The 10462-nt window shown below is 38.9% G+C and overlaps 1 long non-coding RNA gene across 1 annotated transcript; it reads right to left on the bottom strand.

Moving 5' to 3' along the window:
- Positions 1-9503: 9503 nt before the first annotated feature.
- LOC118124894 lies at positions 9504-10462 on the bottom strand. Its single transcript, XR_004698781.1, has 3 exons — positions 10389-10462; positions 9722-9808; positions 9504-9593 (listed from the first exon to the last, which is right to left on the bottom strand). It is a non-coding gene; the product is annotated as an uncharacterized LOC118124894 (long non-coding RNA).

The following is a 10462-nucleotide window of genomic DNA, read 5'->3' as shown; positions in this document are numbered from 1 at the left end:
ACGCAGCATCCCTCCCATCTCCCACCTGTCTCACTGGGAATGTTATAGGACAGTGAACAACACCTTCATATATTAAAATTTGGTTTATTTGGGAACAATGTATCTCATATCTCATTTTCCCTTCTCTGTGTCATGCAAAATGACACTTTTTCATTGAGGAATAACAAAACACAACATTACAACTCCTGGATTATTGATTTAGGAATTTATTATAGTTTATGAACAGTAGAGGTTCATTCAAAACGTATAAATGTTTTAGAAACAAGACCCAAGTTGTAAATAAACTGAGTGGTATCAACAGTTTATCTGCATGGGTCCATCTTTGGGACCACAGAGCCTGTGATAAACATGATCGTCCAACTGGCTGAGATCCAGATGTTGGTACTGGCAGACGTGGCCTCGTACATCCACTTCAGCATATTCGCCGAGAGTGACAGTGGATTCCCGGTGCTTTGACGTGAAGTGGGGGCAGAGGTCAGGAGGTGGCGGCGGTGGAGCTGAGAGAGCAGCACAGTCCGAAGGTGAACAGGTGCAACGGGGTTCAGGTTCAGTTCCCTCACCAGGCGTCATTGTCTCATAGTCCGCTGATGTCTGTGAAGGGAACAGAAACACGCCGACAGTGATCTGTGTCCAGTATGAGAGATCAAACTATTCTCTGTATGAGGTTGTGTGTTTGCTTGCAAGGCAATGTGGTGTCTTTAACAGGGCAAAAACTACTAAAAATACTTTCACATGCACTGTGTAGACAGATATGAACACAAATGACCGAATCCACTGGACTGCACCAAATGAACAGCTCCTCATCTCTAAGTCTGTGTGATGTCTGATTGAGCCCATGTGGGAATAGACTGAGGAATTCTCTGAGGAGTTCAGCGTGTTGATGATGTCATACAACTGGTGCAAAACTGGGAGAAACATCAGAACCTGAAGGAGAAGAGCCGTCCCTGAGAGGTAGTTCAGTCTGGATCTCACTGCTAACATGGCTGCAGACGTTTCCGTCACAGACTGACCTCTCTGTTCTGGCGTGGGCCTGATCTCTGGTGTTTAACAGCGCACAGGAGACACAGTGTGAACAGACACACAAACAGTATGGCTGCCACACACATCGCTGCAGTCAGGAACAGTGACATGTTGAGCTCTGCATTGCAGGAAAGAACGACATGTACAATTACCTCCAAGAAGATTTACACACATTAGATCTGAATAATATGAATGCAAATGGAACACACACACACACACACACACACACACACACACACACACACACACACACACACACACACACACACAAACACAAATATAAATAACTCACTGTCCACTTTGACGTCTGTGGGTATTGTGGATACTTCATTTACTAAGAAGTGAAAAGACAAAATAAAGTATTTATGTTTTTTATTTATTCATGATTTGTATTTATACACACACAAATACATTAGAGACACACATGGAGATGTGCTGCTTAGATCTTACTCATTGTGATGAGTCTGATTTTTTTGAAGGCTTTGCTGCTGCATAAAAAGGCTAAAAAGATACAAATTTCATTTTATAACATAGTTTGGGCATTAAAACACATTCTGACACCATTTCTAGCAAGAAATATGCTCTTTGCTTCCACAATCTTCAGCCAGTTCATGCTTACGATCTATATTTTATTAGTTATCACGAATATTTTTCAGATCTCGCCAGAAAATCGTAGAAATGTAACGTTTTTATCGTTGCTATGGTGGTTGCTGTGAACGCTGCCATGCCGTAAACCACCTCGTAGCGTGCTGTTTGAATCATCGTCCGTGCGTTGCGTCGTTCAGTGAGCGTGAATGTTATTCACGTTATTTGATATTAATATTTTATGATAGATTACACCTCTAATTCGAAGGATCTAAGAAGTCCCCGCAACTACATTCATACCGAGGCGGGCCCGAGTGTGCATGCGTGAGAGGATCTGTCATCTTGGACGGCTTAGTATAGCGAGTGCACATTTTTACATTATATATGCCTATTGTGTATTTGATAAATTTGATATGGACTGATGATGAACATTACGATTATTTTTCGTATATCATTAATTACTTTTTTGTCTTTTTTCTTATAACTTTGTATTTGTATTTCTGCTATGTAAAGAGTTGTTTGTACATACTGTTAATCTTCATGTGCTCTGTAATAGCGATGAATAAAAACAAATCTGCTGTCTACTTGAATTTTTATTTTTTTATTATATTATAGTATAACTGTATAGAGATGATAGACATACTGTATAAGGATAGGGCTAAATCAATTATATAATTTATATATAAAAATCAGCAAACAATTCCAGCATCAAATGGTTTCAGCAGTTCACACAATCACACAAGGCGTTGGGGTTTGAAGGGTTTTTAATGTACCATACATACAAAACAAATGTGACTACATTCCTAAAATATAAATTAACAGTAAGCTAAAGAAACAGCAAGATAGTCTTTTCAATTAAACAAATTAAAATAATAGTAATATTACAATATTATTAATATATATATATATACTGTATATATATATTGACATGATGTTGTAATACATCTATCTATCTATCTATATATGTGTATATATATATATAAGTAATATTAACAAAAACCTCTTGAACAATAAACACTTAACATTGAACCTTTTATGTCACATGTGTGACATAAAAGGTTGTGTGTGTGTATGCGTTTTGTGTATATTTGTGTTGTGTGTATGTATGTCAACTCCTGGTGTTCTCCTTTGGCACCCACTGCAAGTGCCATGTCTTCCCACTGTAATTAACCGAGAATAATTTTTTTTATGTGTTTTTATGTTACATAAGAAAAACTAACGATATAGAATATTAATTTCTTAATTGTAATATTGCAGTAAACATTAAGTAATTTTAGGGACAATCAAATCCAATTAAGACACATTCTACATACCACATGGAACAGGGCTCCCGCTCCACCAATTCCATTACGTTCACCTGAAACACATTAAAACATGTTTATCATTAAAAGCAAACCTATGGTCAGATGACTTTACAGTTTGAAGTTGTGGTGATTGTAAATCCAGTTAGTATCTCTGTAGTACAACATTTTTTTGTATATTACAACTGAATTTTTTGACCTCAAATTACAACAAAACAAACTTTCAGCCTTTTGCTTTTCAGTACCTTCTTCACCGGGTAATACTTCTCTCCTCCAGTGATTGAATGGTTGCTTCTGAAAGAGCAAAACAAGAGTACACTTACTCTCAATCTGATCTCATATATTTTAATATTAGCATTGTAGCACAATTTGATAATCAATTGGCAGTGAACATCCTAATACTCCTACCTAAGCTATGCATTTAGCACATGCATCATGGAGATCATGGGAACCTACTGGAAATGCTAAAAAACTGGGTGTGTCAATCCAGGGCTGGAACAACTAATCGATTAACAGTCGACTTCCACTCCAACAAAAACAATTAGTGTTTGGGTTCCACAGGGTTCCTTCCTGTGCACTTTTAACTTTACATGATTCTCCTTGGCTTTATCATCAGCAAAAATAACATGATTACGTTGATGACCAGCAACATTTCATCTCATTATCTGCTGATGACTTCAAACCCATTAACTAGTCAGCTGGTTGGAAAAAAATAACCACTAGATGGCAGCAAACCTTATTTGGCTTTAGAACAGGGAAAAAACTGAGATCATGCTTATGGGTTTTAAATCATAGACACTAGGGCTGTACAAGATATCTAAAAATTATGGTCATGGCGATATCAACATGGGCGATATAAATATCGCAAAAGACTGCTTGGACTGCGATAAATGGTGTTCAATGTGCCCTGTATTCACGCTCTGCATGTCAATATATTTGGCCAATTAGATGGAGCCCTGCTGCCCTAGATAATAAATTTAAGATATTCAAATCATTGTGAGCCGGCTCTGTCAAATTTTGTACTGCCTCCTTAAAAAATTGTGTACAGTGGAAATTGCTATTAATCACGCTTGTCCCGGGCCAAATTGATGTCTATAAACTGATGATTATATAAAAGAATTGCACAGCTTCTTTAATATAGTCCCAGAATCTGAGGGAAAGGTAACGGCGTACAAACACCGATTCCGCTGCTCACTTTTCTCACTTTTGTCACCCTACGACATATGTTTGTGAGTCCAAATCCACTAAAAACTGTGATAAGATAAAAAATCTAAAGAGTAAACATGTATGGTGAGCTCAGTTTTAGGGATCATATCCATTCACACACTCATATATATATATATATATACAAAGTTCACAAACATCAATCATCTTTAGGAAGATTTGCAAGGTTAGTTACTCTGACCTACATGTATGTATTATTTACTTGTGTAACACCTTAGGAAAATACGACATAAACATCTCTGGATCTGGATGTGTTCGTTATCTAATAATGTCACCACAACATACCCTGATTCAACATAACACTGGGAGGCTGCATGTCAGGACTGGTGGAGGGTTGGTTGAGAGGACAAGCGGTCAGTTGGCTGATGGGTGACTGGTTGGCAGGGATGATGGAGGGTTGGTGAGTGGAGGGATGCTGGTTACTCCAACCTCAATAGAACAAAAACACATTAATATCAGAGTAATGTTTTGTGGTGCATACTAGCATATTCATTATTTTCAATATATATAAATAAAATACATCCATACAACTTAATTTGATCTATGCTTTAAATGTGGTGTTTATGACTTTTTGCAGTAGACTGAGCTATATGTTGAGATTTCACATTCAAGTTAGTATACACATACACACTATACTATACTATACATTCCTAACGTTTCACACCAAACTGAAACGTGGAGAGTGTCAGGTGATGACAATGCCCGCCCCCTACTCTGGTTCTGGTTGGCTAACCCCTGACCCTAACTCTGACGGTCCTCATTCCTAAACACCAATACATAGCTCTGGCGCCAATAAGGATTACTAGCCAATCAGAGGGAGAGTAGGGCGGGTCGTCATCCCACAGGCCCAAAACATCCCAAAACATATACTAGAGGACAATGTAAAAACAATAATACATCTTATTTATATGGAGCTTTTCAAGAAGTGCAAGTACTTCACTGACGGAAAGCTAACACAAACAATATAAATATATGTTTAGAAAAAATCTTAACTAACTAAATGAATTACATTTCTGGGTGTGATTTGAGTTTTGACTGTTCATACCTGGACTATATCTTAACTCCAAGTGGTGGAACAGCCTCACACTTGGATGTAAACCAATTTTAGAACATATTTGCTTATACTGGAGATCTTTTAAAGTAATGTCCCAGAAATGATTTCTGATAGAAAACCCCTGCCTCATTCATTGTAGTATTAAAGGGGACATAGCATGCAAATTCCACTTTGTTAGTGCTTCTACACGTTAATGTGGGTATCTGGCATGTCTACCAACCCAAAAACTCTGGGGAAAAAAACACTTGCGCGTTTTGTTATAGTTCCTCTAAGTCAGAAACTTCATGCTTGAGTGACTCGATTGAGCTTCCTGGGTTTTGTGTCGTAACAAGGCACTGGAAGTCTCCCTACATGGTCTTGGCCCACCCCCCACCTCATCCCCCCCGCGCTGGTCAGCCCCATAGACTGTATATATAAGGTCAGCCCGCGATTCTGCTTTCTCCGCTTGTTGTTGTACCCGTTGAATGTCGGGGTTCGGGGTAAATGATGGTCTTCATAGCCCCCTCTCTTTCTCTCTCTGTCTGTCTGCTTGTGTGCTTGTAGTGGATGGGCAGAGGGGGACATTTAATTATGTGATTGGGAAAATTAAAACTCCAGGACAACAGAAGGGGAATACAAAGTATGGGATGCATATTTGATAATTTATATCATATAAAATATGTAATTTATATCGTTTAAAATCATGGGGGGAGAGGGGGGAGGGGGGAGCTGGCTCATTAGCATTTAAAGGAACAGGCACTCAAAACAGGTCACTCTGTGGAGGGCTGTTTTATACAGGGTAAAAAGGGTGCTGTTTTAAATGATCCTTGTGGTATTTTGACCAAAGTATGTTACAGACATTTCATTAAGACTCCAAGGAACCATATCAACTTGTGGTAAAATGGGCATGCTATGTCCCCTTTAATGTGTTTGAATAAGTCAGGCTGCCGCTTACCAGCTACTGATTTAAAGTGAAACATCTATTGCTATACTCTGTGTTCATTTGTTTGATGTTAAGAATGTTTCTCATATGACCTTATCAGATTGCATTGTGAAACATCTGGGTCACCTAATTTTAGTGTAAACAAGAGGGTGGACTCTGACTTATGACTGTCAGTCATGACTGAACAAGCTTGATGTTACACATCTTAAACAATATGATATGGGCGCCACTTAGACAACCAGACCTGTGTGCTTTGCTGACTATAAATGACTGAAACCTCAGATAAAGAAAGTAATTTTCTGACTTCAGTAACTGAGGTACTCTCTACAGAATGTAATGTGCCCATTCTACTTCAAATCTATTTGATCCTTTTGTGTGTTTATTTTGCTTAAAGCAGAGCATTCACTGCTTTAACTCAATCAGCATCTTATCTGCCAATAACATGGTGTAGAAGTGCAAGGAAATCCCAATATGTTATGATCAATGTCATTTATTATGCACAAAAATTACATTAAGGCAGTTGCTGGAAATTATATGATCAACAATTCTCATGCAAAAAAGAGTTTAAAAACTACAAAAATAGTGTTCGGGAGAGGGGGTTTCAGAGGGAGGGGGCAGCTATGGAGAAAGTTCTGTCACTCCAGGTTTGCTGCTTGGTGTGATGGAGACAGGAGGTTAGCATCAGGAGCGGAGGCTGCAGGAGGGAGTGTGGAGCTGGAGCACAGTGGTACAGCTTCACTTGAGAAGAACTGAAGGACACAAACAAACCATAGTGTTAAATTATGAAGATGGTTCCCTCTGATTGTTTTTTTAAAGATAAACGTCAGACAGGCTGCTAAAAACTAAATATGCTAAAGCTAACAGCTACCTTCCTAAGGCTGCCAGGGAGTAGCAACAGTAGCAGTGCAGCAACAGAGTTATTCACACCTTTACTGAATTACAGCAGTCACAGTTCTTCATCAGTGGAGAAGTAACTCTCCATGTTTTCCTCTTCAGAGGAGGAGTCATCCAAAGACATTGTTGCCGTTCCAGAATATGTCGGACCCGCTGAAGCCTGCTGAGCTTGAACTTTGTGCAATCTTCTCTTGAGCACGCAGAGTAGACCCTCACGTCCCGTCTCCATAAATGCCTCAGTACTGCCTGAGAATATATGATAAAAAACAAAATGTTTTAATAGTGCGTTTGTGTGTGTGTATGTATATATGTATATATATATTTTCACATATATATACACTACCGTTCAAAAGTTTGGGGTCACTTAGAAATGTCCCTGTTTTTCAAAGAAAAGCACTGTTTTTTTCAATGAAGATAACATTAAATTAATCAGAAATACACTCTATACATTGTTAATGTGGTAAATGACTATTCTAGGTGGAAAGGTCTGGTTTTTAATGAAATATCTACATAGGTGTATAGAGGCCCATTTCCAGCAACTATCACTCCAGTGGTCTATTGGTACATTGTGTTTGCTAATCGCCTTAGAAGACTAATGGATGATTAGAAAACCCTTGAAAACCCTTGTGCAATTATGTTAGCACAGCTGAAAACTGTTTTGCTGGTGAGAGAAGCTATAAAACTGGCCTTCCTTTGAGCTAGTTGAGTATGTGGAGCATCACATTTGTGGGTTCGATTATACTCTCAAAATGGCCAGAAAAGAGAACTTTCATGTGAAACTCGCCAGTCTATTCTTGTTCTTAGAAATGAAGGCTATTCCATGCGAGAAGAAGCTGACGAAAATTTCCTACAACGGTGTATACTACTCCCTTCAGAGAACAGCACAAACAGGCTCTAACCAGAGTAGAGAGAAGTGGGAGGCCGGTGCACAACTCAGCAAGAAGACAAGTATATTAGAGTCTCTAGTTTGAGAAATAGACGCCTCACAGGTCCTCAACTGGCAGCTTCTTTAAATGGTACCCGCATAAGCGCCAGTGTCAACGTCTACAGTGAAGAGGCGACTCCGGGATGCTGGCCTTCTAGGCAGAGTGGCAAAGAAAAAGCCATATCTGAGACTGGCCAATAAAAAGAAAAGATTGATATGGGCAAAAGAACATAGACATTGGACAGAGGAAGATTGGAAAAAAGTGTTATGGACAGACGAATCAAAGTTTGAGGTGTTTGGATCACACAGAAGAACATTTGTGAGACGCAGAACAGGTGAAAAGATGCTGGAAGAGTGCCTGACGCCATCTGTCAAGCATGGTGGAGGTAATGTGATGGTCTGGGGCTGCTTTGGTGCTGGTAAAGTGGGAGATTTGTACAAGGTAAAAGGGATTTTAAATAAGGAAGGCTATCACTCCGTTTTGCAACACCATGCCATACCCTGTGGACAGTGCTTGATTGGAGCCAATTTCCTCCTACAACAGGACAATGACCCAAAGCACACCTCCAAATTATGCAAGAACTATTTAGGGAAGAAGCAGGCAGCTGGTATGCTGTCTGTAATGGAGTGGCCAGCGCAGTCACCAGATCTCAACCCCATTGAGCTGTTGTGGGAGCAGCTTGACCGTATGGTACGCAAGAAGTGCCCATCAAGCCAATCCAATTTGTGGGAGGTGCTTCAGGAAGCGTGGGGTGACATTTCTACAGATTACCTCAACACATTAACAGCTAGAATGCCAAAGGTCTGCAATGCTGTAATTGCTGCAAATGGAGCATTCTTTGACGAAAGCAAAGTTTGAAGAACAAAATTAATATTTCAAATAAAAATCATTATTTCTAACCTTGTCAATGTCTTGACTATATTTTCTATTCATTTTGCAACTCATTTGATAAATAAAAGTGTGAGTTTTCATGGAAAACACACAATTGTCCGGGTGACCCCAAACTTTTGAACGGTAGTGTATATATATATATATATATATATATATATATACACACACACATATATATATATATACACACATACAAGGCTTTCTTTTCTACAGAAATCTTTTTCCTGAGTTGATGTCTCTGCTTATTGCCATCTAGAATGTGAAACCAAATATTTTTTTGTATACCCATACAAGATGACCAATGTAACACCAATAAAATCCAGTCTACTACACTAACATTTTAATGCCTCTGCAATAGCCAGTGGCCGGAGGCATAACTGTATGTTTTCGGGTTGTCCATCTGACTATTTGCCTTGAAGTCAAAGGTCAAGGCCACAATGGCCTCATCTTACGGTTTCAGTTGTCAAGAGGTTACAGTGACATTTATATGAGAAAAAGTATGTAAAGATATGTACACAGAAACTGCACTGGTTAGCGGAGTCATACAACCGCAGTGCGGTAATTCTAGTTGTTTTTTTTTATAAATGGATTGCCTATTTTTACAATCTACAAATAGTAATCAATACATTTTGTCACAGTATGTTACACAAAGAAATCGGTATTGAAGTTGGCATCTTGTTGTCTCACCAGTCTGACGATACAGCTGAAATCTTTGCTGCTTAATGCTCAAATAGAGTCCTCAATGGCGTTCTGCAAGTCATTTTGATTGGTTGGTCCTTGTGAAGAGGAGAATAAAATGAATTTGTGCCAATATCAGTTTACAATCAAACCTTTTTGTGTAGACCTTGTGTAAACAGAGTCAAAGGACATTGTGCAACAATGACATACATTTTTTCCACAGTACCTGTCGTCCACTGCTGAACATCTGACACCCATTACTGGACTGTGTCTTCCTGTAGAGTGGTGATGTTCTCAAGGTCCTTTGCACAGTCTGTCAAAACAAAATCAGAGTTACAAAATGTTAATGCCGCACAACCCTTTGCAGATACGGCTAGTATTTGCACACCACATCGGAGCAAAACAAAATTGCAGTCTGTGAAGCAAGCAGTTTTTGTAGATATAAGGGAAATGCAAATATTTCTGCACGGAACATATTCAGTCCCTTAAGATAAAAACAATGATGGCAGACGGCAACCTCAACGCCTTTGTCTACTTTGCTTACAGACTAGTTTGCGGAGTCTCGTGCTGCCGCCCACTGACCTATACAACATCGCTCTTTTCTAAAACTAATGAAGGCAAATTCACACATGTAGACAGAAATAAACAGTATAAATTAAAAGTGTAAATATTGCTAACATGATGTTTGATGGGGTCATCATTATACATAACAGAGGAAAACTTTGCACATCTATTTCGTGAGACAGGCGACAGGTGCGTAGGAGAAGGATGAATTCAGAAGGTGGTGGGGTTTTTGTTTTCTACTTTCCAAACATCATTATTCATAAAATTTGTTGGTAGGGTACAAGAAAACTTTGTGTCGTAAAATAAGGGACAATGTAATATAACTTTACGTGTTTTGTCGTCTCATGGATGTAGTCAACCAAGGAAGACACCTCAGAATCCTTGGCCAGAACAACAAAAAAAT

This window comes from Hippoglossus stenolepis, chromosome 2 (assembly GCF_022539355.2).
Source record: "Hippoglossus stenolepis isolate QCI-W04-F060 chromosome 2, HSTE1.2, whole genome shotgun sequence".
NCBI classification, from domain to species: domain Eukaryota; kingdom Metazoa; phylum Chordata; class Actinopteri; order Pleuronectiformes; family Pleuronectidae; genus Hippoglossus; species Hippoglossus stenolepis.
This window is presented reverse-complemented; position numbering and strand designations above follow the sequence as displayed.